The sequence below is a fragment of the Zingiber officinale genome, chromosome 8A, assembly GCF_018446385.1.
Source record: "Zingiber officinale cultivar Zhangliang chromosome 8A, Zo_v1.1, whole genome shotgun sequence".
NCBI lineage: Eukaryota > Viridiplantae > Streptophyta > Magnoliopsida > Zingiberales > Zingiberaceae > Zingiber > Zingiber officinale.
This window is the reverse complement of record NC_056000.1, coordinates 79987019-80012104: the sequence shown is the minus strand read 5'-3', so window position 1 is coordinate 80012104 and position 25086 is coordinate 79987019. Positions and strand designations below refer to the sequence as shown.

The 25086-nt window shown below is 38.9% G+C and overlaps 1 long non-coding RNA gene across 1 annotated transcript; it reads left to right on the top strand.

Moving 5' to 3' along the window:
• The first annotated feature begins 22021 nt into the window (after window positions 1-22021).
• Window positions 22022-22592, top strand: LOC122012324. Its single transcript, XR_006120184.1, has 3 exons — window positions 22022-22150; window positions 22243-22362; window positions 22451-22592. It is a non-coding gene; the product is annotated as an uncharacterized LOC122012324 (long non-coding RNA).
• Window positions 22593-25086: the final 2494 nt, after the last annotated feature.

The following is a 25086-nucleotide window of genomic DNA, read 5'->3' as shown; positions in this document are numbered from 1 at the left end:
ATTTTCAAGAACTTCACTCTGCTTTGGATAATATTCATAATGATTTGAATGTGACTGAAAATTTTCTTCCTAATAATAAACCCATGGAAGAGGAACAATTTAAAAAACTGCAAGATTGTTTCAAAAGTGAGAGGGAATTGTGTGAAAAGATTTCTCGATTTATGAATTCTTATAGAACCCATTTTGAGTTTAATGAAGATTTTCGGGGGTATATGAGGTTTTTTCAAGACGATGTTGACAAACTGTTCGAGTATCATATGTTTGTTAGAAATGAAGTAAGGTGGTTTATTGATTACTTCCCTTTTATTCTGCCTGAATTTCCTGATCTCCCTCCACCTCCACCATATTAATTTCATCGGGACGATGAAAAGTTTGAGTCTGGGGGTGGTGTCAAACCTGATTTCTTTTTGCATTCTAGTTTTCAGTTTTTGCTTGTTTTCTGCATGTTTAGTTTTTGTTTTTGCATTCTATTTCGATTGTCTAGCTTGAGTGCTTGTTTTGATAGTCATTTAACTATCTTTTGAAATCTTGTGGCATACATCTTGAAAACATCAAAACTTCACTTATATGCTTTCTTGTCTTCAAGATAAAATGTTAGCACGTTTATTATCTAGATTCATGATGTTGTAAATGATGCTAGTAGTATGCCTAGTGTACCTCTTTTCTCTATCTTGAGTAGCATGAAATAAGCTAAGTATCTTATGGAGATAAGTTTTAGTTTTGGCTTGACCTTAAGGATCTTACTTTCACTACACCTTGACTTGATGCTTGAATGGTTGATATCATTGAAATAGTCATGATTCATCTTGTTTGTTTAGTACTTGATTTCCATGGTGATTTTTCAAACTTCATTTTGGTTACTGGATGAGGCTCAACTCATGCATGCTCATTTGGAAAAATCAAAATATCCCAACATTTGTGCTAAAAGTACACTTGTGAAATAAGATTTGCACAATGTAAATGCTTATGAAAAAAAAATTGAAAAAAAAAGTAATGAAAAAAAGAAGTGAATATGGGATATAAAAAAAACAGTCGTCGTGAGTGGAATCTAGCAAGTCACCCCTTTGAGACCGAGTTGGGTTACTGGGGAAATGACTGCTTAGCTTCTCTTGAGATTGAGCACACCTTTGAGACCTTAGGTTGATTGAGAAATATGAACCAAGTGTGTGGCAAGTAAGTGCCTATCACTGGTTACTTGTCTATCACTGGAAACATTAGGAATTCAAATTTGATGACGACTTGGCTAGAACATAGATTGAAACTTGAAGGGTTTTAACTACTTTTTGCATTGAGCACAAGATACTTATGCTTGGGCCATACTTGACTTTGTTTTCATGATCATGCATGTTAGTGAAACTTTTTGATAGAGTTAGGAAAGTACATTATGGTTTATGAATGTGTTGTAGAACATATGAATGTAGATTGCAGCATTTTTCTTAAGGATAAGCAAAGGTTTAAGTCTGGGGGTGTGATGTGCATAGATTGTATACACTTATTGATATGTTTTGACGCACATTCACATATTTTGAGCATGCTTGATCTATGCATTTTCGTACTTTCAGCTTTCCTTTTTAGCATATTTACTCTCTTTATTCGGAGATCTGCTTTTGTGCATTTTCTGTACACAGGAGCCGAAATTGGTGAAGATTTCGTGTTCGAAGCCAAATCTGTGAGCAAAGCAAGGGAAGAAGGTGTCCTACCTGAACCATGCACTGCCCTGCCCTGGGGGGTTGCCCGGGCCGTGTGGAGATCATAGGCCAGAAGGCTGCAGCATGAAACAAAGTGGTCATGGCCGTGTGAACCTCACACGACCGTGCAAGGATCTGAAGAACCCAAACATGAGAAGAAGCCTAGGCCGTGTGCATCACACGACCATGTGAGTTTTCCAGAGACAGGAGAAGCCTCGACCGTGTGTCTCACACGGCCGTGTGAGGTTCTCAGTGGCAAGGAAGGAAGTAGGTCGTGTGCATCACACGACTGTGCCAGATTTCCAGAGGCTAAGGCAGTTTAGGCCGTGTAGATCTACATGACCATGTAAAGGGGCCATTGGCGGATGTTTGCCACGATCGTGTCTCACACACGGCCGTGCAAGGATGGCAGAGAGGAGAGTTGGCAGGGCCGTGTGAACCTCACACGGCCATGCCACGGGGCCGTGTGGCACCCAAACTTCACCTCTATTAAAACCCTTCTTCAAGATTTGAAAAGGGATCTTCTCCCTCTTGGGAGAAAGCGAGATTTGGGTCTTTCCTTCCAATCTTGGAAGGATTTCTGGGCAATCTAAAGGAGTATCTTCAACGGATTCGACTCCGGGAGCGTGGATTGGATCCGAAAACCAAGCTTCATGTTTGATAAGTTTTCTTTCTCTCCTCTTCTTGGATTGGGGATCAAGAAATGCTTGTAATCTTTGTATTTTTGGATTTCTCTCTTCGATTCATGGAGTAGATCTATGTTCTATGAATTTTTCTAGAATTTTAGGATATTTTTACAGAATTTTTAGAGTAGCGGAAGTAGCAAAAATAAATAGGAAACGAAAACGGCCTAAGCGGGAATTGAACCCGAGACCTATGGTTTACAGATAATTCTAGTAACCAGTTAAACCCAGCAGGACCGTGCTGAAAGGAAAGGGAGACAATCTTATTTAAGTTAGAGTTGGGCCGAAATTACCATTTAATATAAATAGGAAATTATTAAGTGGGGTTTTATTTTAATCGTGATTCTCTTCTCCTCAACCCTCACCGCCGCCCACTCCTCCTTTCTCTCCCTCTCTCGGCGCACCAAGCCAAGGGTGCTAGGAGCACCTCCCGGCAACATCAAGAGCACGAGGACGCTCCCCTCCGTGAGAGGAACACATAGACGCGAGAAGATCGTCGAAGAGGTCTCTCCACCGGAAAATCCAGCGATTAGAACCGTAAGAAAATCCGAACAGGAGGTAAGAAACCCCTCACCTGCAGTATAAGTAGCTTCCGTGTGAATTCCATGTATTAGTTTAGTAATATGTAGACTATCGACACAAAGAATGCGATTTAGCGTATACTAAGTGTTCGATTAAATGATTTAGGACAAAAGAATGCAACTTAGGCATTTTAGCAGCTTAGATAAATGCAATAGAAGCATTTTATAGTTTATGTGTTAGTTAGAGCCCTAGAGCCAATCATTTGATGATTGTATGGACTCATGTATATCATATTCTTTTATATTAATAAAGGCATTTGTTTGGTTATTATACTTATTTATATTAGTGCCAAATAGACTAAGTATAATAGCGTCCTTGAGTAGAAGGTTCATACCTATATCAATCGATTAGTTGAATCGATAGTGAGATGATATAGGGAACACTACTCTAAATCATTCCTAGTCGAGTATTAGCATTCAGGGACAATGTTAATACAATAAGACTAGCATATAGGTCAGCTCGATGACTTGATCTCACAAGTCATGGATATAGAGATATCAAGCTGACACATGGGTATGCATTAGAGAATGTATACTGAATGACCCGCCATGAGAAAGTATCATGGATCGTTATATGAGTGTCATATACTTTCTCATGTGGCTATTAGTATGACTATTAGTCCTTAGACCTGAAGTCACTATGGATCCCTACATAAGGAGTTATGTACTTTGGTTTCGTCAAACGTCACTCGTAACTGGGTGGACTATAAAGGCGATTACTGGGTATATAACGAATTATGTAGAGGGATGTGAGTGATGTAGATGGGATCTATCCCTCCCATATGACGGGAGCGACATCGGTATTCTTGATAGAGTGAGACCACTAAGTGCATGGTTATGCCCAAATGAGTCAACATTAGATGTTGAGCTCATTTGATCGAGTGAGTCTACTTGGAGTTCAAGATTTAGATTGATTAGAGGATGACACGGTCTATGCCTCACATTGATCAATCTAGATGTCTAGGATAGAAGGACACTTGTCATTATTTTGTGAGTAGTCACAATTGGTAGTCACAAGGTGATGTCGGATCTCGACATTCTTGTAACTTGGGTAGTAATGATGTGTTGCTAGATACCGCTCATTACTTATGCTCCTAAATGGGTTTAGGGCATTGCCAACGTTACAAGAACCTATAGGGTCACACACTTAGGACAATTAGATGGAGATTAGGTTCATATGATGAACCAAGAGGATTAGATTCATTTGATGAATCAAATTGGATTAAGAGTAATCCTAATTGGGCTAACTTGAGTTTGACTCAAGTTGATTCATGTGTTCAATGAGTCTAATTTAGATTTTGACTCATTGAATTAATTTAATTTAATGAATTAGATTCATTATATTAAGTTGACTCGAATCAAATGGTTAGATTAGATCAACCATGGTAGAGATTGGGTCAAGTTTGACTTGACTTGAGAAGGAAGTCCAAAGGTCAATTTTGACTTGACCTTTTGCCACCTCATTGGTGAGTTGGCATTAGGTGGACCAATAATGATATTCCACATCATCATGGGTGCCACCTCATGGAAGTTACAAAGCCATTTTCTTATTAACTTCACATTAATTGCATTTAATGGGGAGTTACACAAGATGAAATTGGCCGGCCACTTTGTGAAGGAATTTGAATTCATTTTCATTCAAGTGTGGTGATTCTTCCTCCTTCTTACTCTCAAGCTCTCCCTCTCCCTCTCCTCCTTGCTTGGCCGAATCTCACCAAGGTGCTAGCACACCTTTATGTAAGGTTTTCTCCACCTACGTGTTCGTGTGGATACTTCTAGAGGACCGGCGCTTGACGGTCTAGAGATCCGGCAACTCCTTGGACGAGCGGGATAAGCGAAAGGCACGCTTCGAAGGTATAACCCTTATCTAGTGTAGATCTAAGGTTTTACAAACTCGTACAAGAAAAGGTTTTTCGAAAAGTTTTGTTTACGAATCTTTGCATGGATCTACGGCTTTGGGTGACTCGGGGTTTCCGCGACACGAAAAAGCGGTTTTCGCGGCCCGAAGAACCCAACAGTGGTATCAGAGCCACGTGCAAAGACTTGTACGAGTTCGTTTGTATTTTTATGAAAAATATACCTTCTGTGATTTTCTGTAAAAATTGAGTTTTTAGAGTTTTTATGAGTAATTTTTCCGTAGAAGCGAAGCACAAGTGTCTCGGCACTTGTAGGCTTCGGCTACCGGAAAGTTTTCTTTTAAACGGCTTCGTTTTGCCCCAAATCCATTTGGGACAGCGGGGTCGGGTGCCATTAGATCATAAAGGAGCAACTCACGATGGTTAGATCGTGGGTAGGGGTATTGCCCCTAACCCCGCAAGGGGATTTGCTCCGCGATTGCACCCGAAATCGCTAAAAACGAACCTGCCGGGAAGATTTTTCCGAAACGGCAATGTCTCGGCCCAAATCGTTTTGGGACAGTGGGTTTAGGCGCTGTTGAATCGCAAAGGAACCCTCGCGATGGTTAGATCGCGGGTAGGGGCGCTGCCCCTGGGCCCCGTTCCGCGATTGCGCCCGAAACCGCTAAACGGGACCGCTGGGAAATTTTACTCGTAAAAATTTTAAAAATTAATTTTAAAATTATAGAAAATTATGAAAATATATGATTTTGAATTATATATATAAATTTTGTGATAGTCATGGCCCAAAAACCCAATATGATTGGTTGTGTTGTAATTCATAATACGGCCTGCGTGTCGTTATGTGTTTGCGCGTGTTGTATGTTTTATTTATTCGCGACCTGCGCATCGTGCCTTCTCTTATATTCTTGTTGTAAATTAGATTTAGACTCGAATGTAACTCGAGTTTCAAATTGTAATGTACAAATTGGAGCGGTGGAGGGTCCACACGAGACGGAGTTCCGAGGCGGGCACGAGCAACACAAGGTGCTCAAAGGGAGGAGCTTGGAGAAGCTGTTGACCCTAGGTTGACCAATCGATCTTCTCATTGGCTTGAGAAGATCGTAGTAGGGCCATGACTAAATCATAAATAGATTAATTAATTAATTGTTATGTATTTGATGCATGTTTAATAATTAATTAATTAATTAGTGCCTTAACGATTAGATTAGATCTAAGTCGTGCACATGATGCACCCTTGCGATTAGATTAGATCTAAGTCGTGCACAAGATGCATCCTTCTCGATTAGATTAGATCTAGATCGAACCAACTCTAAAATGCCTAACCGTGCCGTGATACCTATCACTACCTCGATCACATGTATTGTTGAATCTGCCAAAGCAGAGCAATACATATTATCTTGGTAGGGTACGGAGGGACAATCTTAGTCCCGCCTATCAACGCATGGGTGAATACAAACTCAATTAGATTGAGTATTCCTAGTTACTCGGTTGGATCGAGTCAACTATAGGCATTCTTCCAACGGTTGGAAAAGATAGGTCAAAATCACATCTATATTAACTCTCGGGCGTATTAGCCAAAGCTAACTCGAGTTTTAATATAAATGCGGATATTGATTTTATAAACAAGAGTTGCATAGAGATGTAATTGGTAATCGTTACCTACCGATCATACTAAGCCTTGGGCGTATTAGCCAAAGCTAACTCAAGGGTTAGTATGATGTGGATCTTGTCCCACAAGAATTATAGTATTCAGTGGGAGCATCATTTAGTTAAAGGCCTAATTAAATGATTTTTAAAGAATATGATATTTATTTCTGCAAATTTTCTGTTGTAGATAACCATGACGTCGAACACGAATTCCTTCTCCCTGCGTGTCCTTGAGAAGGACAAGCTCAACGGAGCGAATTTCCTAGACTGGTACAGGAACTTGAGAATAGCTCTCACCCAGAAGCGTAAACTGTACGTTCTGGAGCAGCCCATTCGGGAGGCTCCTCCTGCCAATGCCCCGCGAGCCGACAAAGATGCTTACAAGAAGCATCAAGATGACGCATTAGATGTGTCCTGTCTAATGCTCACGACCATGAACTCAGAGCTTCAGAAGCAACATGAGTTGATGGGCGCTTTTGATATGGTTGAGCATCTTCGCCAACTATATCAAGGACAAGCAAGGCATGAGAGATTTGAGATCTCGAAGGCACTGTTTCAGTGCAAGATGTCAGACGGGGCTCCTGTAGGTCCTTATGTACTCAAGATGATTGGGTACATAGAGAATCTACAAAGACTGGGGTTCCCACTTGGCCAAGAGCTTGCCACTGACTTAATCTTGCAGTCCTTGCCAGATAGCTATAGTCAATTCGTTCTCAACTATAACATGAACGAGATTGACAAGCCACTGCCCGAGTTACTTAGTATGTTACGAACTGCTGAGATTATCCTTAAGAAGGTTAAGCCCATTCTGATGGTCCAGAAGCACAAGGGTAAGGGCAAGCCCAAAGGTAAGGGAAAGTCTCAAACCAAGGGTAAAGGCAAGGCACTGAAGCCTAAAGGAGGGGTCGCCAAGGATGCTACCTGCTTCCACTGCAATCGGAAGAGGAACCGCAAGGTATACTTGGAGGATCTTAAGAAGAAGCAGTGAGACTTCCACTGGTATATATGTTATAGAAGTCAATCTATCTATTTCTACATCATGGGTATTAGATCGGATGTGCTTCTCACATTTGTACCGATGTGCGAGAAATAGCAGAGCATTGGCAAAGGGCGAGGTGGACCTACGAGTAGGCAATGGAGCACGGTTGCTGCTGTTCTGTAGGTATCTATCTCTGCCCTCTCGGCTTGTACTAGATTTAGATGATTGTTGTTATGTGCCCGTCTTACTAAGAACATAGTTTCAGTTTCTTGTTTAGACAAGAAAGGATACTCTTTATAATAAAAGACAAATGTTGTTCTGTATATTTAAAAGATATGTTCTATTGTAGCGCACCTCTAATAAACGGACTCTATATTCTAGACCTTGAGAGCCCTATCTATAACATTAGTACCAAGAGGTTCAAGTCAAATGACATGAACCAAACCTACCTCTGGCACTGTCGCTTAGGTCATATAAATGACAAGCGCTTATCCCAGCTCCATAAGGATGGTTTGCTGGACTCATTTGATTTTGAATCATATGAGATATGCGAGTCATGCCTACGAGGCAAGATGACCAAGACGCCCTTTAGTGGGCATAGCGAGAGAGCAACTGATTTGTTAGGACTCATACATAGTGATGTATGTGGCCCTTTCAATGTTGCTGCTAGAGGCGGTTATAGGTACTTCATCACATTTATTGATGATTTCAGTAGATACGGTTATGTGTACTTGATGACACATAAGTCTGAATCCTTTGAAAAGTTCAAAGAATTCAAGAATGAAGTACAGAACCAGCTTGGCAAGAGTATTAAGGTACTTCGATTAGATCGAGGTGGTGAATACTTAAGCCATGAGTTTCGTGACTACTTAGCTGAGTGTTGGATTTTATCTCAACTCACTCCTCCTGGAACACCACAGTGGAATGGTGTATCCGAAAGGAGGAATCGTACCTTATTAGATATGGTACGATCTATGATGAGTCACACAGATCTTCCGACATATCTATGGGGATATGCTCTAGACACGGCAGCTTTCATACTCAACCGAGTTCCATCAAAGGTCGTGATAAAGACACCATATAGGATATGGGCTGGGAGAGATGCCCAGGTGTCTTTCATGAGGATTTGGGGTTGTGAGGCTTACATTAGACGTCAAATCTCAGACAAATTAGGACCCAAATCCGACAAGTGCTTTTTCATTGGATATCCCAAGGAAACTAAGGGATATTACTTCTACATTCCAGTCAGCACAAGGTAGTTGTGGCAAAGACTGGGGTCTTTCTAGAAAGGGACTTTGTTTCTAGAAAGACTAGTGGGAGCGCGTTCGATCTTGAAGAAGTTCAAGATGTGAACAATAGCACTGATGCCTCGATGGAAATTGAACTGGAACCACAAAGTGTTGTGGATGATGTTGTTCCACAAGGAGTTGAGGAACAACAACCGGTTCAAGTGGACATACCTCTTCGCAGGTCTGATAGGGTACGTCGTCAGCCTGAGAGATACTCATTTCTCTTGTCTGACCATGATGACGTTATGCTCATAGAGGATGAGCCTATCACCTATCAGGAAGCTGTGATGAGACCAGATTCCGAGAAATGGCTAGAAGTCATGAGATCCGAAATGGAATCCATGTACACCAACCAAGTATGGACTTTGGTTGATCCACCTGAAGGGGTAAAACCCATTGGGTGTAAGTGGGTCTTTAAGAGAAAGACTGACATGGATGGACTTATCTATAAGGGTCGCTTGGTAGCTAAAGGTTTTAAGCAGATTCATGGTATTGACTATGATGAAACCTTTTCTCCAGTAGCGATGTTTAAGTCTATTCGGATCATGCTTGCTATTGCAGCCTACCATGACTATGAGATATGGCAGATGGATGTCAAAACCGCGTTTCTGAATGGAAACCTACTCGAGGATGTGTACATGACACAACCTGAGGGTTTTGTAGATCCACAGCATACTAGTAGAGTATGCAAGGTCCATTTATGGACTAAAGCAAGCTTCTCGGAGCTGGAATCTTCGATTCGATGATGCAATCAAACAGTTTGGTTTCATCAAGAACGAAGATGAACCTTGTGTCTACAAGAAGGTTGTAGGGGATATAGTTGTCTTCCTCATATTGTATGTGGATGACATACTACTCATTGGGAAGGACATCCCTATGCTTCAGTCTGTCAAGACCTGGCTAGGGAGTTGCTTCTCAATGAAGGACTTAGGTGAGGCATCCCGCATTCTAGGGATACAGATCTATAGAGATAGATCTAAGAGATTGCTTGGCCTAAGTCAGAGTACATATATTGACAAGGTACTCCTACAGTTTGCCATGCAGAACTCCAAGAAGGGATTTCTGCCGATGTCACATGGCGTGAGTCTTTCGAAGACTCAAGGTCCCTCTTCTAGAGAGGAGAGAGACCGCATGGATCAGATCCCTTATGCCTCAGCCATAGGATCGATCATGTACGCCATGTTGTGTACTCGACCTGATGTCTCGTATGCTTTGAGCATGACGAGCAGATACCAGTCAGATCCAGGTGAAAGTCACTGGATAGCGGTCAAGAATATTCTTAAGTATTTACGAAGGACTAAAGAATATTTCTTGATATATGGAGGCAATGATGAGCTAACTGTAAAGGGTTACAGTGATGCCAGCTTCCAGACCGATCAGGATGATTACCGATTGCCATCAGGGTTCGTATTTTGCATTAATGGTGGTGCTGTCAGCTGGAAGAGTTCGAAGCAGGATACAGTAGCTGATTCTACAACAGAAGCCGAGTATATTGCTGCATCAGAGGCAGCAAAGGAGGCAGTTTGGATCCGCAAGTTCATTACTGAACTTGGGGTGGTTCCTAGCATCGCTGACCCAGTTGAGCTCTATTGTGACAACAATGGAGCTATAGCACAGGCGAAGGAACCTCGCTCACACCAGCGGACCAAGCATATACTACGGCGCTTCCATCTCATTCGAGAGATTATCGATAGTGGAGATGTGAAGATTTGCAGAGTACCTACAGAGGCTAACATCGCAGATCCCTTGACCAAGGCTTTGGCACAGAGGAAGCATGATGGTCATACTAGGTCTTTAGGCCTTAGAGCCTATACTGATTGGCACTAGTGCTAGTGGGAGATTGTTAGTTAGAGCCCTAGAGCCAATCATTTGATGATTGTATGGACTCATGTATATCATATTCTTTTATATTAATAAAGGCATTTGTTTGGTTATTATACTTATTTATATTAGTGCCAAATAGACTAAGTATAATAGCGTCCTTGAGTAGAAGGTTCATACCTATATCAATCGATTAGTTGAATCGATAGTGAGATGATATAGGGAACACTACTCTAAATCATTCCTAGTCGAGTATTAGCATTCAGGGACAATGTTAATACAATAAGACTAGCATGTAGGTCAGCTCGATGACTTGATCTCACAAGTCATGGATATAGAGATATCAAGTTGACACATGGGTATGCATTAGAGAATGTATACCGAATGACCCGCCATGAGAAAGTATCATGGATCATTATATGAGTGTCATATACATTCTCATGTGGCTATTATTATGACTACTAGTCCTTAGACCTGAAGTCACAATGGTTCCCTACATAAGGAGTTATGTACTTTGGCTTCGTCAAACGTCACCCGTAACTGGGTGGACTATAAAGGGGATTACTGGGTATGTAACGAATTATACAGAGGGATGTGAGTGATGTAGATGGGATCTATCCCTCCTATATGACGGGAGAGACATCGGTATTCTTGATAGAGTGAGACCACTAAGTGCATGGCCATGCCCAAATGAGTCAACATTAGATGTTGAGCTCATTTGATCGAGTGAGTCTACTTGGAGTTCAAGATTTAGATTGATTAGAGGATGACACGGTCTATGTCTCACATTGATCAATCTAGATGTCTAGGATAGAAGGACACTTGTCATTATTTTGTGAGTAGTCACAATTGGTAGTCACAAGGTGATGTCGGATCTCGACATTCTTGTAACTTGGGTAGTAATGATGTGTTGCTAGATACCGCTCATTACTTATGCTCCTAAATGGGTTTAGGGCATTGCCAACGTTACAAGAACCTATAGGGTCACACACTTAGGACAATTAGATGGAGATTAGGTTCATATGATGAATCAAGAGGATTAGATTCATTTGATGAATCAAATTGGATTAAGAGTAATCCTAATTGGGCTAACTTGAGTTCGACTCAAGTTGATTCATGTGTTCAATGAGTCTAATTTAGATTTTGACTCATTGAATTAATTTAATTTAATGAATTAGATTCATTATATTAAGTTGACTCGAATCAAATGGTTAGATTAGATCAACCATGGTAGAGATTGGGTCAAGTTTGACTTGACTTGAGAAGGAAGTCCAAAGGTCAATTTTGACTTGACCTTTTGCCACCTCATTGGTGAGTTGGCATTAGGTGGACCAATAATGATATTCCACATCATCATGGGTCCACCTCATGGAAGTTACAAAGTCATTTTCTTATTAACTTCACATTAATTGCATTTAATGGGGAGTTACACAAGATGAAAGTGGCCGGCCACTTTGTGAAGGAATTTGAATTCATTTTCATTCAAGTGTGGTGATTCTTCCTCCTTCTTCCTCTCAAGCTCTCCCTCTCCCTCTCCTCCTTGCTTGGCCGAATCTCACCAAGGTGCTAGCACACCTTTGTGTGAGGTTTTCTCCACCTACGTGTCCGTGTGGATACTTCTAGAGGACCGGCGCTTGACGGTCTAGAGATCCGGCAACTCCTTGGATGAGCGGGATAAGCGAAAGGCACGCTTCGAAGGTATAACCCTTATCTAGTGTAGATCTAAGGTTTTACAAACTCGTACAAGAAAAGGTTTTTCGAAAAGTTTTGTTTACGAATCTTTGCACGGATCTACGGCTTTGGGTGACTCGGGGTTTCCGCGACGCGAAAAAGCGATTTTCGCGGCCCGAAGAACCTAACATTATGTAGTCTTGCTTTAGCTTTTACAGGACTAGATGTCCGATGGGTGGGCTCCCACAGTCGCCTCTAGGTTTAGATAACCTAGTTCTAGGTTCAGATAACCTAGTAAAAGCAAGATAAATTAGTTAGCTATGATTCAGTATTTTATTTTCAGTAGGGGCACTATACAGGATTAGATATTCATTGGGCTGGGCTCCCATAGTCGGTCCCTAGGTTTAGATAACCTAGTAAACCTTACTAAATTCGGGATTTGCAACCCCGGGTCTAGTTAAGGATGCGCGCACAGCATGTACAGTTGCCGGGCCCATTAGCAGTATGATTATGTATTTTAATCTATTACCTTATTAGCTTTTCAAAACTCACAAGGATTGGTTATGATAGTTGAGTTTGAATTCAGTTCCAGCTTAGCCCAGTTCATGTTCAGTTCAGTTTTCTTTATTGATACTCATGATAGTTTATGATTAGCTTGTATGACATGCTTTAGTGTTCATGTTCAGTGATTTCAGTATTCCATGCTTTGACAAGTTCATCATATGTTTGATAACATGTTTTTAAAAGCATAAATGCATTGTATGCATGTTTTAGTGAGGTAGATGGTTTCTTACTAAGCGAAAGCTTATAGATACTTCCTTTTCCTTATACTGCAGATAAAGGTAAAGGGAAGATGGACTAGCGGAGGCTGGAGGACAATGCTGCAAAGATGTGTGTGGGCAGGAACTTGGAAAGAAGATCTTAGGGAACCTTAGCAAGCTTTATTTAAACATTAGAATTTTTCAGTATTTTATCATTTGCACTTTAGTATGTTCATTGCTACGAATTAGTTAACCATGCACTTTATTATGCTTAGAACACTAGTTTTATGATGTTAGAGTGTTTATTAATCATTTTAGAACTTGTATTGTGATTGAGGCACGAAACACTGCTGAAATCAGAGTTTAGCTGCAAAATCAGAAACTTCAATCGATCGGTGGATCGATTGGGGGGTTTCCAATCGATCAGTTGATCGATTGGGCAATCTGTTCCGCGAACAGTAGGCTTCTGGATCGATCAGTCGATCGATCCAGCCAATTCCGTCGCGAATGGAGAGCTCTGGGATCGATCAATGGATCGATTGACCAGCCTGGATCGATCAGCCGATCGATCCAAATTATCGTCCCGGACACAGTAGCATGCTGGATCGATCACTGGATCGATCCGACTATTCCAATCGATCAATGGATCGATTGGGAGGTCTGATATCAGCGGGAAAATGTCTAAGTTCAGTTCCTTGACAATGGGGAAGGTAAAACATGTCATGAATAGTTAGTTTACCTACCTTAGCATGTGTAGAACTAAGAAATGATAACAGCTTAGCAAAATTTTAAATTAGTACAGCTTTCGCATCTAGATTTAGTGATGGTCAGGGAATAGTTAGCACAGATTAATGTGACGATCAGCCTTACACCCTAGTTAGTAGAAGGCGGGTCGTTACACGATGCGCCCACAGTACCATGCGGACTCTACCCCCGACCGGCAAGCTCGACCCCAGCAGATGTCTTTGGTGACTCTGCTGCCAGGGACTCCAACATCCTCTTATGTGGTCGCCCTGCACCACGTCTTGGCACCGGAACACGTGTACCTCACCTCATATCTGTTACATTATGACATAAATATTACTACAAGTATCAAACTATAAAATTAAACATCATACCTATATCCCGTCTGGAGATCCTCCGTCGCTATCCATTTCCCCTTTTTGACCTCGAAAATTCTAAAACGAGACAATCATCGGAAATCCGGACAAATCCGAAGAGAAATTTCGAAACATGAACATAACGAAAATCCGTACAAATCTGAAATACCAGTTTGACTCGCAAACCTGGCTCTGATACCAAAAATATTGGTATTAGATTAACTCAAAAATCCAGAACACAAATATCCAAAACACAAAAAATAGGTATCGTAAACCTAGCTCTGATACAAAAAATATTATCACGCCCCAGGTAGTCCCTGCCAGAAAAAAATTTTGTCAACATCTCCCTTGTACGGGTGACAATATGAAACTTCCTATAATGCCCTCAGGGTCGTATATACCTCAGCTAACACGGCCAGAACAATACAATAAAGAAAATAAGCAAGCACCCACACAGTTTAATAATAATAACCAAACTAAAGCAACGATAACGAAATCATCTCAAATATCCTACTCTACTACACCCATAAAACACAAATCTTATATCCTACTCAACTACACCCATAAAACTCAAAACTCCAGTATATATCTAAATGAAAACCCATCGATAACAAGGGATCGTACAAGATCTAAGTGCCAAAAGATAGAAGTCTAAAAACATAGATAATAACATAATAATAAAACCAAAGAGAACATCTAAAAATGGAAATCCTTGCAACCTAGAGGGGAAACTAGCGACTGGAACTCCTCTGGATAGCCTCAACCTGAAATAGTAATCACAGGGGTGAGTCCAACACTTAGTGGATACCTAGTTAACATGCATAGTAAATAATAACCAACAGTAATAAATATGTGTACAATCTCCTGAATAAATATCATATGGAAAATGAAGAACTGTAAGGTAAAGGAGTATCTATACTAACCAGGACCTGAATATAAGGAAAAGCAACGTCATCAGACCGAGGAGTATCATAATCATGTTGGTTGGTCCTAGGAAGATCATACCGATTCCATTGTACAAAAATTTTGTACAAGTGTCGAACCTTTCCTAAACAACCTATTGTGTTCTTTAGAAATTAAATTAGGAATCGCAAATGGAACTTAACGTTATTGAATCCAAATTTAACTTATCTATTTTTAATGGTTTAAATTTGGATCGCAAGTAGAACTTAACACTATTGATCCAAATCCACCTATGTTATAAAGTTGATTAAATATTTATTGCTAAAATCGGCTCTCAGGTCAAACATGGCGAGGTACTAGGCCTTCTTGGGTATGGGATCATCTACCACTGTCTCGACAAAGCCTTTAATAGAAATTCAATATTTAATTTCCTAAAATAACATTAGGTTTAACCGAAAAGAATAATCGAATCACAAATCCAAAAAACAAAACAAAAGAAACACAACTTTGAAACAAATCCGAAACTCTAGAATCTAATGCCTCTTGTGTTTGGAATTCATTCAAAGAAAAATAACTAGCATGATGCGGAAAACAATTACTAGTTATACCTTTTCTTTGTATGCTAATAACCTCGAGATCTTCTATCGTATTCCTCGCCTCGCCTTGGACGTCCTGTGGGTGACGATCCTCCAAGATAAACACCACCCAAAGCCTTCTTCCTCCTTCTCTAAAATCTGGCCACCACCACCACCAAGGAACCAAAGAGAGCAAGGGGAAAGGGAAGGGAGAGAGGGCTGGCCACAATAGAGAGCTCAACAAGAGAATAAGAATTGATGCAATCCCTACTTCTCCTCTTCTTCTCCTTCTCTTTGTATCCGGCCATACAAAACAACCACAAGAGGCGGTCGGCCCTAGCATAAAGAGAAGCAAGGGCCAACCCTTAGGAGAAGACTAGAGAGAAGAGAGAAAAGAATAGCATGCTCAATGAGGCCTCTCCTCCCCTTCTTTTATATTACTTGCCCAAGGCAAATAAGTAAAAGATTTTTACAAAAATTAAAATCTTCCTCTTGTTTTTCCTTTTCTCCTTTTATTTTTCCTTTTCCTTCCTCTTTATTGATTCAATCATTGATTGGATCAATTATTGATTGGCCTGCCCCTTGCTTGGGCACCAAGCAAGGGTGGCCGGCCCCTTAAAAAGGAAGAAAATAATTTTTGTAAAAAATTTATAAGCAATGAAGAAAAGCTCTTATAAAATTTTACAACCTCTCTTTTAATTCCCTAAAGTGGATGTTAAAAAAGGAAAGTTTTAAAAATTAAAACTAAGTTTTAAAATTTAAAACTTCTCTTCTAAAATTTCCTTTTTAACATGGTTTACAAAAATAGAAAGTTTCACATTTAAAACTTCCTTCCTTTTTTCTAAAACCATGAGGGTGGTTAAAAAAGGAAAGTTTTAAAACTTTTAAACTTTCTTTTAAACCATGTGATCTAATTCAAATAAGGAAAGTTTTATATTTTAAAATGTCTCTTTTAAAACTTGTAGATATCTACAAAGAGAAAATTTTAAAAAAATTTAAAATGCCCCTAAACTTTGAATTATGTGTCCAACCCCCTTCTTTCTTGGGCACCAAGCAAGGGGCCGACCCCTTTGAGAAGGAAGTGGCCGGCCCCTATGGCTTGGTCACCAAGCCATGGGACGACCCCCTCTTGGATACCAAGATGGGCTTTTCATGAGTGGGTTTGAGGCTTCATTGAGGCTACGGTAGGGACCTAGAGGAGAAATTGATTTTGGCCTCCCGACAAGATTGAGTATCCCGTGTTCGCCCCGAACACACAACTCAAGTTCATCAATAATAACTCATTCCACTAGAGAGTTATTATTGCACTACCGTACCAATCCCAAATTACATTATGGGCTCCTTCTTATTATGAGTGTGTTAGTCTCCCTGTGTTTAAGATATCGAATGTCCACTAATTAAATGAGTTACTGACAACTCACCTTAATTAATTTCTTAGTTCAAGAGTAGTACCACTCAACCTTATCGTCATGTCGGACTAAGTCCACCTGCAGGGTTTAACATAATAATCCTTATGAGCTCCTCTTGGGAACATTCTCAACCTAGATTATTAGGACACAGTTTTCTTCTATAATCAACAACGTACACTATAAGTAATATCATTTCCCAACTTATCGAGCCTATTGATTTATCGAGCTTAATCTCACCCTTTGATAAGTTAAAGAAATAAATACTAAATATATGTGCTTGTTATTATATTAGGATTAAGAGTACACACTTCCATAATAACTAAGGTCTTGTTCTTTTATTAAGTCAGTATAAAAGAACTTACCTTAAATGGTCATACTCAATACACTCAGAGTGTACTAGTGTAATTTATTAGTTAAAATAAACTAATACCTAATTACACTACGACTATTCCAATAGTTTGTTCCTTTCCATCTTAGTCGTGAGCTACTGTTTATAATTTATAAGGAATTAATAACATGATTTTCTGTGTGTGACACCACACACCATGTTATCTATAATATAAATCAATTGAACAACTACACTTAGCATATAAATGTAGATATTAACCAATGTGATTCTTTTTATTTCAAATATTAATGTTTACAAAAAGATAGGCTTTTAGTATACACTCTAACAATCTCTCACTTATACTAAAAGACTAAGTTGCCATATCTGCTGCCATACATCTGATTCCCAATCCTTCAACATGCCCATCAAAAGCTCTTGCCTTAAGGGCCTTAGTGAAAGGATCTCTCAGGCTATCATCTGATGCAATCTAGGCGGCAACAACTTCTCCTCGTTATATGATGTCTCATATTGGGTGGCACTTGCCCTCTATTGTGTTTACTTGCCTTATGGACTTATGGTTCCTTCGAGTTTGCTACTGCACCATTATTATTACAAAAATTGTAATAATTTTGGACAACCCAGAAATCATGTCTAAGTCCATCATGAAGTTTCTGAGTCATATAACTTCTGTGGTTGCCTCAGAGGTTGCCACATACTCAGCTTCTATGGTGGAGTCTGGAAAAGCACCTATGCTTAACACTCCTCCATAGATATGGCTTCACCTCCTAAAGTAAACACAAAAACCCTAAGGTCGTCTTACTATTGTCCTATCTGCTTAGAAGTCAAAATCTGTGTAACTCACAGGGATCAAATCATCTGCCTAGTAAACTAGCATATAATCTCTAGCCCCTCTAAGGTACTTTAATATATGCTTTACGACAGTCTAGTGTCCCGACCCTGGGTTAATTCAATATCTGCTAACTATGCCCTGGGCAAAATAGGTATCCCGTCTCTGCACAACATAGCATACATTAGGCTTCCGACAACCGAAGCATAAGGAACTGCCTTCATGTCCTATTATCTCCTTTGATGTCTTTGGAGACATCTCTTTAGATAAAGCTACTCCATGCTGAAAAAGTAAGAAACCTTTCTTGGAGTTTTGCATGCTAAAACGAACTAGAATTGTATGAAGCTCGGGATAAGCACAGCATTCTTTTCTTGTGATCACTTTGATCCTGAGAATATGTGTGCATTCTCCCAAGTCTTTCATATCGAATTATTTGGACAACCATAACCTTACTTCCGACAACACTCTGATATTGTTTCCAACTACCAAAAATGTCATCTACGTATAGTATAAGAAATACCACCATGTTTCCATCACACTTCTTGTATACACAAAACTCATCGGATCACTGAATAAATCCATAAGTCTGGATTACTTCATTAGACCAGATGTCCAAGACCTTGAAGCTTTGTTTCAGTCAATAGACTGATTGAGCTTTCACACAATATGCTCTTTGCCCTTTAATTTGCAATGAACCCTTCTGGTTGCTTTATATGGATATTTTCTTCAAGACTTCTATTAAGGAAAGCTGTCTTGACATCCACTTGCCAAATCTCATAGTCCATATGAGCAGTAATAGATAAAAGAATCCAGATAAACTTAAGCATGGCTACCGGTGAAAAAGTTTCCTTTTTCAACAAGCCTTGCTTTGAAAGTTTCCACCTTCCCATCTATCCCTCTTTTCCTATTGTAGACCTTTTAACACCCAATGGCTTTTACATCATCTGGTGGTTCTACAAGCTCCCAGACTTTATTAGAATACATATATACTAATTCTGTATTCATTGCTCTTCGCCAAGATGCTGCATCCTTATCTTGGAGCGCTTCGTCATATGTCCGGGGATTAGGTTCATGTTCGCTAGGGATCAAGTCCAAAGACTTTCCCAAAACATGAATCTTTCAAGTTGCCTAACAACCCTCCCACTATGATGATGCACTGTCTATAATTGTGTATCATTTGTGATACGTGTTGCAGTTTCTTGTGATATTTCATCTTGTACAGTTGGTACTAGATTAGGCGTGCCCTTTATTATTTCTTTAAGAACAAATTTACTTATGGGCTTGTGGTTCATTTCATAGTCCTTTTCTGAAAAATTGGGCATTGGTACTAACAATGACCTTCTGATTTTTAGGACTATAAATCTCCTTTCGTTTCTCTAGGATAACCCACAAACAAGTGAACTCTTGTCCATCTTATCAATGTCTCCCTTCAGCACATGTGCTGGACTACCCTGAATCCGAATATGCTTTAAATTAGGCTTACGCCTATTATGCAATTCTATGTGAGTAGAGAGTTCTGACTTAGGAGGTACTATGTTCACTTCCGTTTCCAGAATATATCCTTAAAATGAATTTGGTAATTTTCTGAATAACTCATCAATCTAATCATTTCCATAAGAGTCCTATACCTTCTTACTACACAATTCTGTTGGGGTGTACCAGGTGCAATTAGTTGGGATTGAATCCCAACTTCTGATAAGTGACTCCTAAACTCTCCCAAGAGGTACTTGCCACTATGATCTCAGCGTAGTATCTTGATACTTTTACCTTGACATTACTCCACATCAGTCTAATACTCTTTGAACTTATCAAAGCACTTAGACTTACGGCGCATCAAGTAAATGTACTCGTATTTTGAATAGTTGTCTATTCAAAATCACCTCTTTCCTGGATAGTCATAGATCCACACAAATTAGAATAAACCAATTCTAACACATCTTTGACTCTATGCCCCTTAGACTTAAAAGCTTCTTGGTTATTCTTCCTTCCAAGTAAGACTCGCAGGTTGGAAAGGTTTCCACTAGCAATGAACCCAAAAGTTCATCGGCTATTATCCTTTGAATCCTATTTAAGTTAATATAACCTTGCCTTAGATGCCAAAGATATGATTAGTTCACTTCCGAAGGTTGCTTTCTCTTATTAGAGTTAGAAGATGTGTTATTAATTTCCAATTTGTCAAATCATGGAAGTTATAAATTGCCAACCAACGTACCAGAACAGATAACTACCCTCTTTTTCTTGATAACAACTTTGTTATCAAAATAGACAGTATATCAATCCTTAAACAGTTTTAGAAACTGAAATCAAGTTCTTTCTAAAACTTAGTACGTCAAGACAATCCACTTTTGCAGCGGTGCCCATGTAGACGGTAATTTCCCTTTCATATATTTGTCAGGTTTCCTAGAACCCCTGCAATGAATTACAGACATGATCAGTGGCTCCCATATTTACACACAAGGCACCGGTAGATAATACCACTAAACATGTTTCAACAACTAATGAATAAAATACACTTTTATTGTTCTCATTTCTGAGAGGACAGTCCACCTTAGAGTCCAAGTTTTGTTTCCAATACTAATTGGGACTACTAAGTCTATTCTATAGTATAACAACTAGGGGATTGACAAACATTTGAAATCCTAAGAATCACAAAAATATTTGATCAAGAATAACACCTTAAAATCCCCATGAATTTTATATGCCACGATAGTGTGGACGTATACAAAATCAAAGAGGAGATTTTATCCATTAATTTTATTATCTTGTCAACCTAACTTTATGACAAATAAAATTAATAGTTGGTTTATCTCTGATCAAATATTTGGTCAAAACTTTGAATTTAAAATAATATTGATTCTTCAAAACAATATCATTCAAATTCATTAACACCTCAACACTACAAGAAAAACCCTCATAGACATCAGTAGAACAATAACGGTTTTAAGCAAAAACCGATGTCTTTGAGTATTTTACACCAGTTTTTCCAAAAACCGATGTCTATGAGTACAGATTTTCGCTCATAGACATCGGTTTTTTAGCCGATGTCTATGAGCACCTTTTTTTTTTGGTTAATAGACACTGATTTTAACAGCGATTTTTAAAACCCGGTGTCTATGATAAATAAAATAATTTAATTTTTCCACCAATACTTAGCCAAAATTTACAACACTTCACTCTTCCCTCCAAACCTAAAGCTTCCTCTTCCTAGATCGCGTCGTCCTTCCCCTTCCTAGATCGACACCCCTTCCTCTCCCGATCAGGATCAACACACGACTCCCTCCCTTGAGAGGTATGCGGAATGCCCCGCTTTCCCAAACGACCACATCCATATCCTCTTTCCCCTTCTCTTCTCCTCTCCTTCCGTCTTTGCCCTCTCGCGGGTTGCTCCATCTCTTAGGGTTTCTTCTCCTCATGCTTTCTGGTTTCTCCGTTGATTCGTCAGCGGCCTTTTCCCCGGAAATCGTCTTGATTCCGTTGCTATTTTCGCTGCTGGTGCTTGGATTTGGCTCCTCGAGGCTGCTCCTTCGTCGTCTGCACTCATGGCGGCTCTCGTCAAACGCGGAGGTGATCCCTCGTTGATCCTTGTATGCTTAGCTTGTTTCTTAGTGTTTTCTTGGAGGAAATAGGTCGGCTCTGGGCTAGATCTGTTGGGATTTTTGAGTTCCTTGTTGGAATTTCTTCGCGCTGGTTGTTTTGATGGCTAGACTTTCTTTTGAGGGGTTTAAAGCTTGTTAAATTAAGGTGATGGTGTAGATCTATTAATATTTTTTAGTATTTACTTTTATTCTTGGTTTTGACTTCGCTTCTCAGGTCAAAGGTACAAATCTTTGATTGGTTTTTCTTCTGCTTCATTTATTTTTGGAGGGGCAATTAGGGACCTTCAAGGGGACGCAAAGGCAAAGCAACCCTCCAAAATAAAATTTATTCTATCTTTTGCACAGAGTGCCAGGGTACTGGTGTGGCCATCCAAGGAGAAGAGCTTGAAAAACCAACAATTCCCTTGTCTGAGGTTCGCAATCAGTTGAACTGCTTCTTGTATAATTTCTATTTTTTACCTTCCCTTCTTGTCATGGTTTGCTGTTCTTTTTATCATCTCTCTAGATGTTCCTATATAAACTGAAAGCAATCAAAGCTAACAAGGCATGGATGAAGCATCCTGAAATTCTTCAAAAATGCTCCACTGGACTTCATTTCCCATCTGAGCGTGTCAGCAATTGTGAGGTTAGTAGTTCATTTACTGGTATATGCCCATTGAAAACCAACACGCTTCATCTTAATATTATGTACATTTTTTTTAAATCATGAATAGGAAAACGTGAAGCCTCTAAAGCTGCTGCATTTCTTTCGGGTTGATGGGTAGGAGAAAGCTCAATATACACCAGACTCGGTGAATCAATTCACTTGTAAATATCGTTAAATCCCTTGTACTAGTTTCTTGTAATTTGGTTACGCCAGTAGAAATTAGGTAGTAACAATCCTCTGTAACAATAATTCTTCACATAATATAATTCTTAACAATATTAGGGTCCCTAATATAATTTTTGTAAGTTTTAGATAGATTGCAGAGAGAACTTGAAATACTATACTTGATTACCTTACAAATTTCACTGATATTTTCTCTATATTTTGGTCATTCTCTCAGTATTCCTAATCTAAATCAGGTTGTATTTATACACTTTTCTATTACACTTTACTATCTGTATCAGGATCTTGGTCAATTATCCCATCAATTTAATGGTTATTAATATTGAGGTAAAGTGTGGTAAAGGATTCTACTTGGGTGAGGAATTGGCATGTCTTATCTGTATAAACGGTGGTTTTCTTTTTCAATTTTATTTGTGCAATTATGTGACATTTGTTTTTATTTGGCAATTTGTCATAGTATTTGTTCTGAAGTATGTGAAGATCAAATGTTATTTGTTACTTCTTCCATTGATATTCTGATTTTCTTTTGATGCCTTGGAGTTGGATAAATATTATTCCTTTTGCTTTGATTCTGTTTAATTTTTACCAAGATTGTAGTTATATCTAAGAGGTCAAGGAATATGCAGGCCAAGGTTCTAGGTGCTCTCTAGCCCACATTTTGCACCTCCTTTGAGCTGGAGCATTGTTTTTTTTTTTGGAAGAATTCATGTTCCTTTTCAATCTCATGTTTAATGAACCTTTCAATAAATTAGTGTTAATGTATTCGGATCACAGAATGTGAATTCACATCTATTGATTATGTGGAAGTTTAATTATAATCATGCCTCCTCCATGCTGCTTAGATTTATGAGGTTTAAGAATGAAGGAAGAATCTTTCATTTTATTCTTTTGAAAATTTATTATGTTAATATAAGTAGAATCTTTTTGAAGATAGTGTGAATAAATTATTTTATATATTCCAAGAAAAATCATAATAATCTACTATACACCATGCATCACTATATTTAGCTTCTTTCAAATCAGTTGTCGTATAACAGATTATTTCAAATTTGCAGATCAAAAAAGATGAGCAAATAAGTAAAATTATGGTAAATGGTTTATTTTTGTAAAGCATTTGATCTCATGTATCTAAATTATTGGCTTATTCTTGTTTTCAGTGTTCTGGTTCCTAGTCATTTATGTTTTGATAAATTATGCAATTATATGGAATGATAGCAGAAAAAGTAGTGAGGAACTGATTTAAACAATACCTTAACCGTTGACTATTGGATTGAGGATTGTTCTTTCTTTTAGCACACAGAACTCTGGTATTGCATTTTAGGCAGCAGAGTTTTTTGAAAATCTCATTTATCATTGTTCTATTGAAATTTGTTTTTGGAAATTGAATGTAACTAAGCATAGCACAGCATGCTAGCAATATTAAGAAAGATACTAGAATGGCAAAGTGGAGGTGACTGGATGTAGTTTGAAATGGTTGCATACTGAAATTGTATATCTTTCCATTGAATGCCCTCAGTACTCATTGAGTTCCTTTTACTAAATGATCTGTTGTTTCTTTTCTTTTTTGCTTTAATGAGCTCTACTTATGTTATTTCCATGGAGATCATGAATCACATCAGAAGGTCATTGACTTGGTAAAAGAATACAACGCTCAGTCCACGGACAACGTTATTTCCATAATGCTAGATACTAAGGTACGTGCCTCTGCGAACATTACTTAGCTCTTACTGTTGACTTAGCAAAGTGCATTTCTAAAATGCTTGACATTGTTTATATCTAACATTCTTGAGATTTAGCTTATTACATTGGCGGAATATGCACTTAGTATTTTCTTCTCTATGATTCGTTTTCTCTTTAGGACTCTTCCGTCAATGTTGTTGCTTCATCTTATTTAACTGAATATCACTTAGTATGATGCCTTAAATTAAATTTTCTAGCATAATAGACGTGGTGAATATTATTCTTAACATACTGTTTCAACACTACCTGCAAGCATGCACCAGGACGAACTTGTGATAAATTTCATTGTTTGTTGAAACACAATTTTTTTTTCAGAATTCTAATGGTCATGCGATTTCAAATTTTTTTCTGATTCATTAAATTACACAAAAACTTATTCCTTTCCCAGCATACATTGGATACTACTTATATGCATAATGGTGGCAGTTCTGTATTAGACTGATAAAAATTTGTGACGAGGTTCTCCTAGCACCGGCATGTTACGGCAATCCTGCTTTCTTATTTGGTTTCACCTTTAAAATGACGTCCACTGAAGAAATGCATGACCAATATTTTTAAGGAGAAAGGAGGTTTCCTCCAAATTAAAAGCATTACAAAGCTTATATGAGCTATATCCTTGGTTACTAACTGAGAAAGAACAGATAAAACAGAAGTACATATACTTAATCTGACACTGTAGTCATATACACTATACAGGGCCCTGAGGTAAGAAGTGGGGATGTGGTTCAGCCTATCTTGCTCAACGAAGGGCAAGAGTTCAATTTCACTATCAAAAGAGGA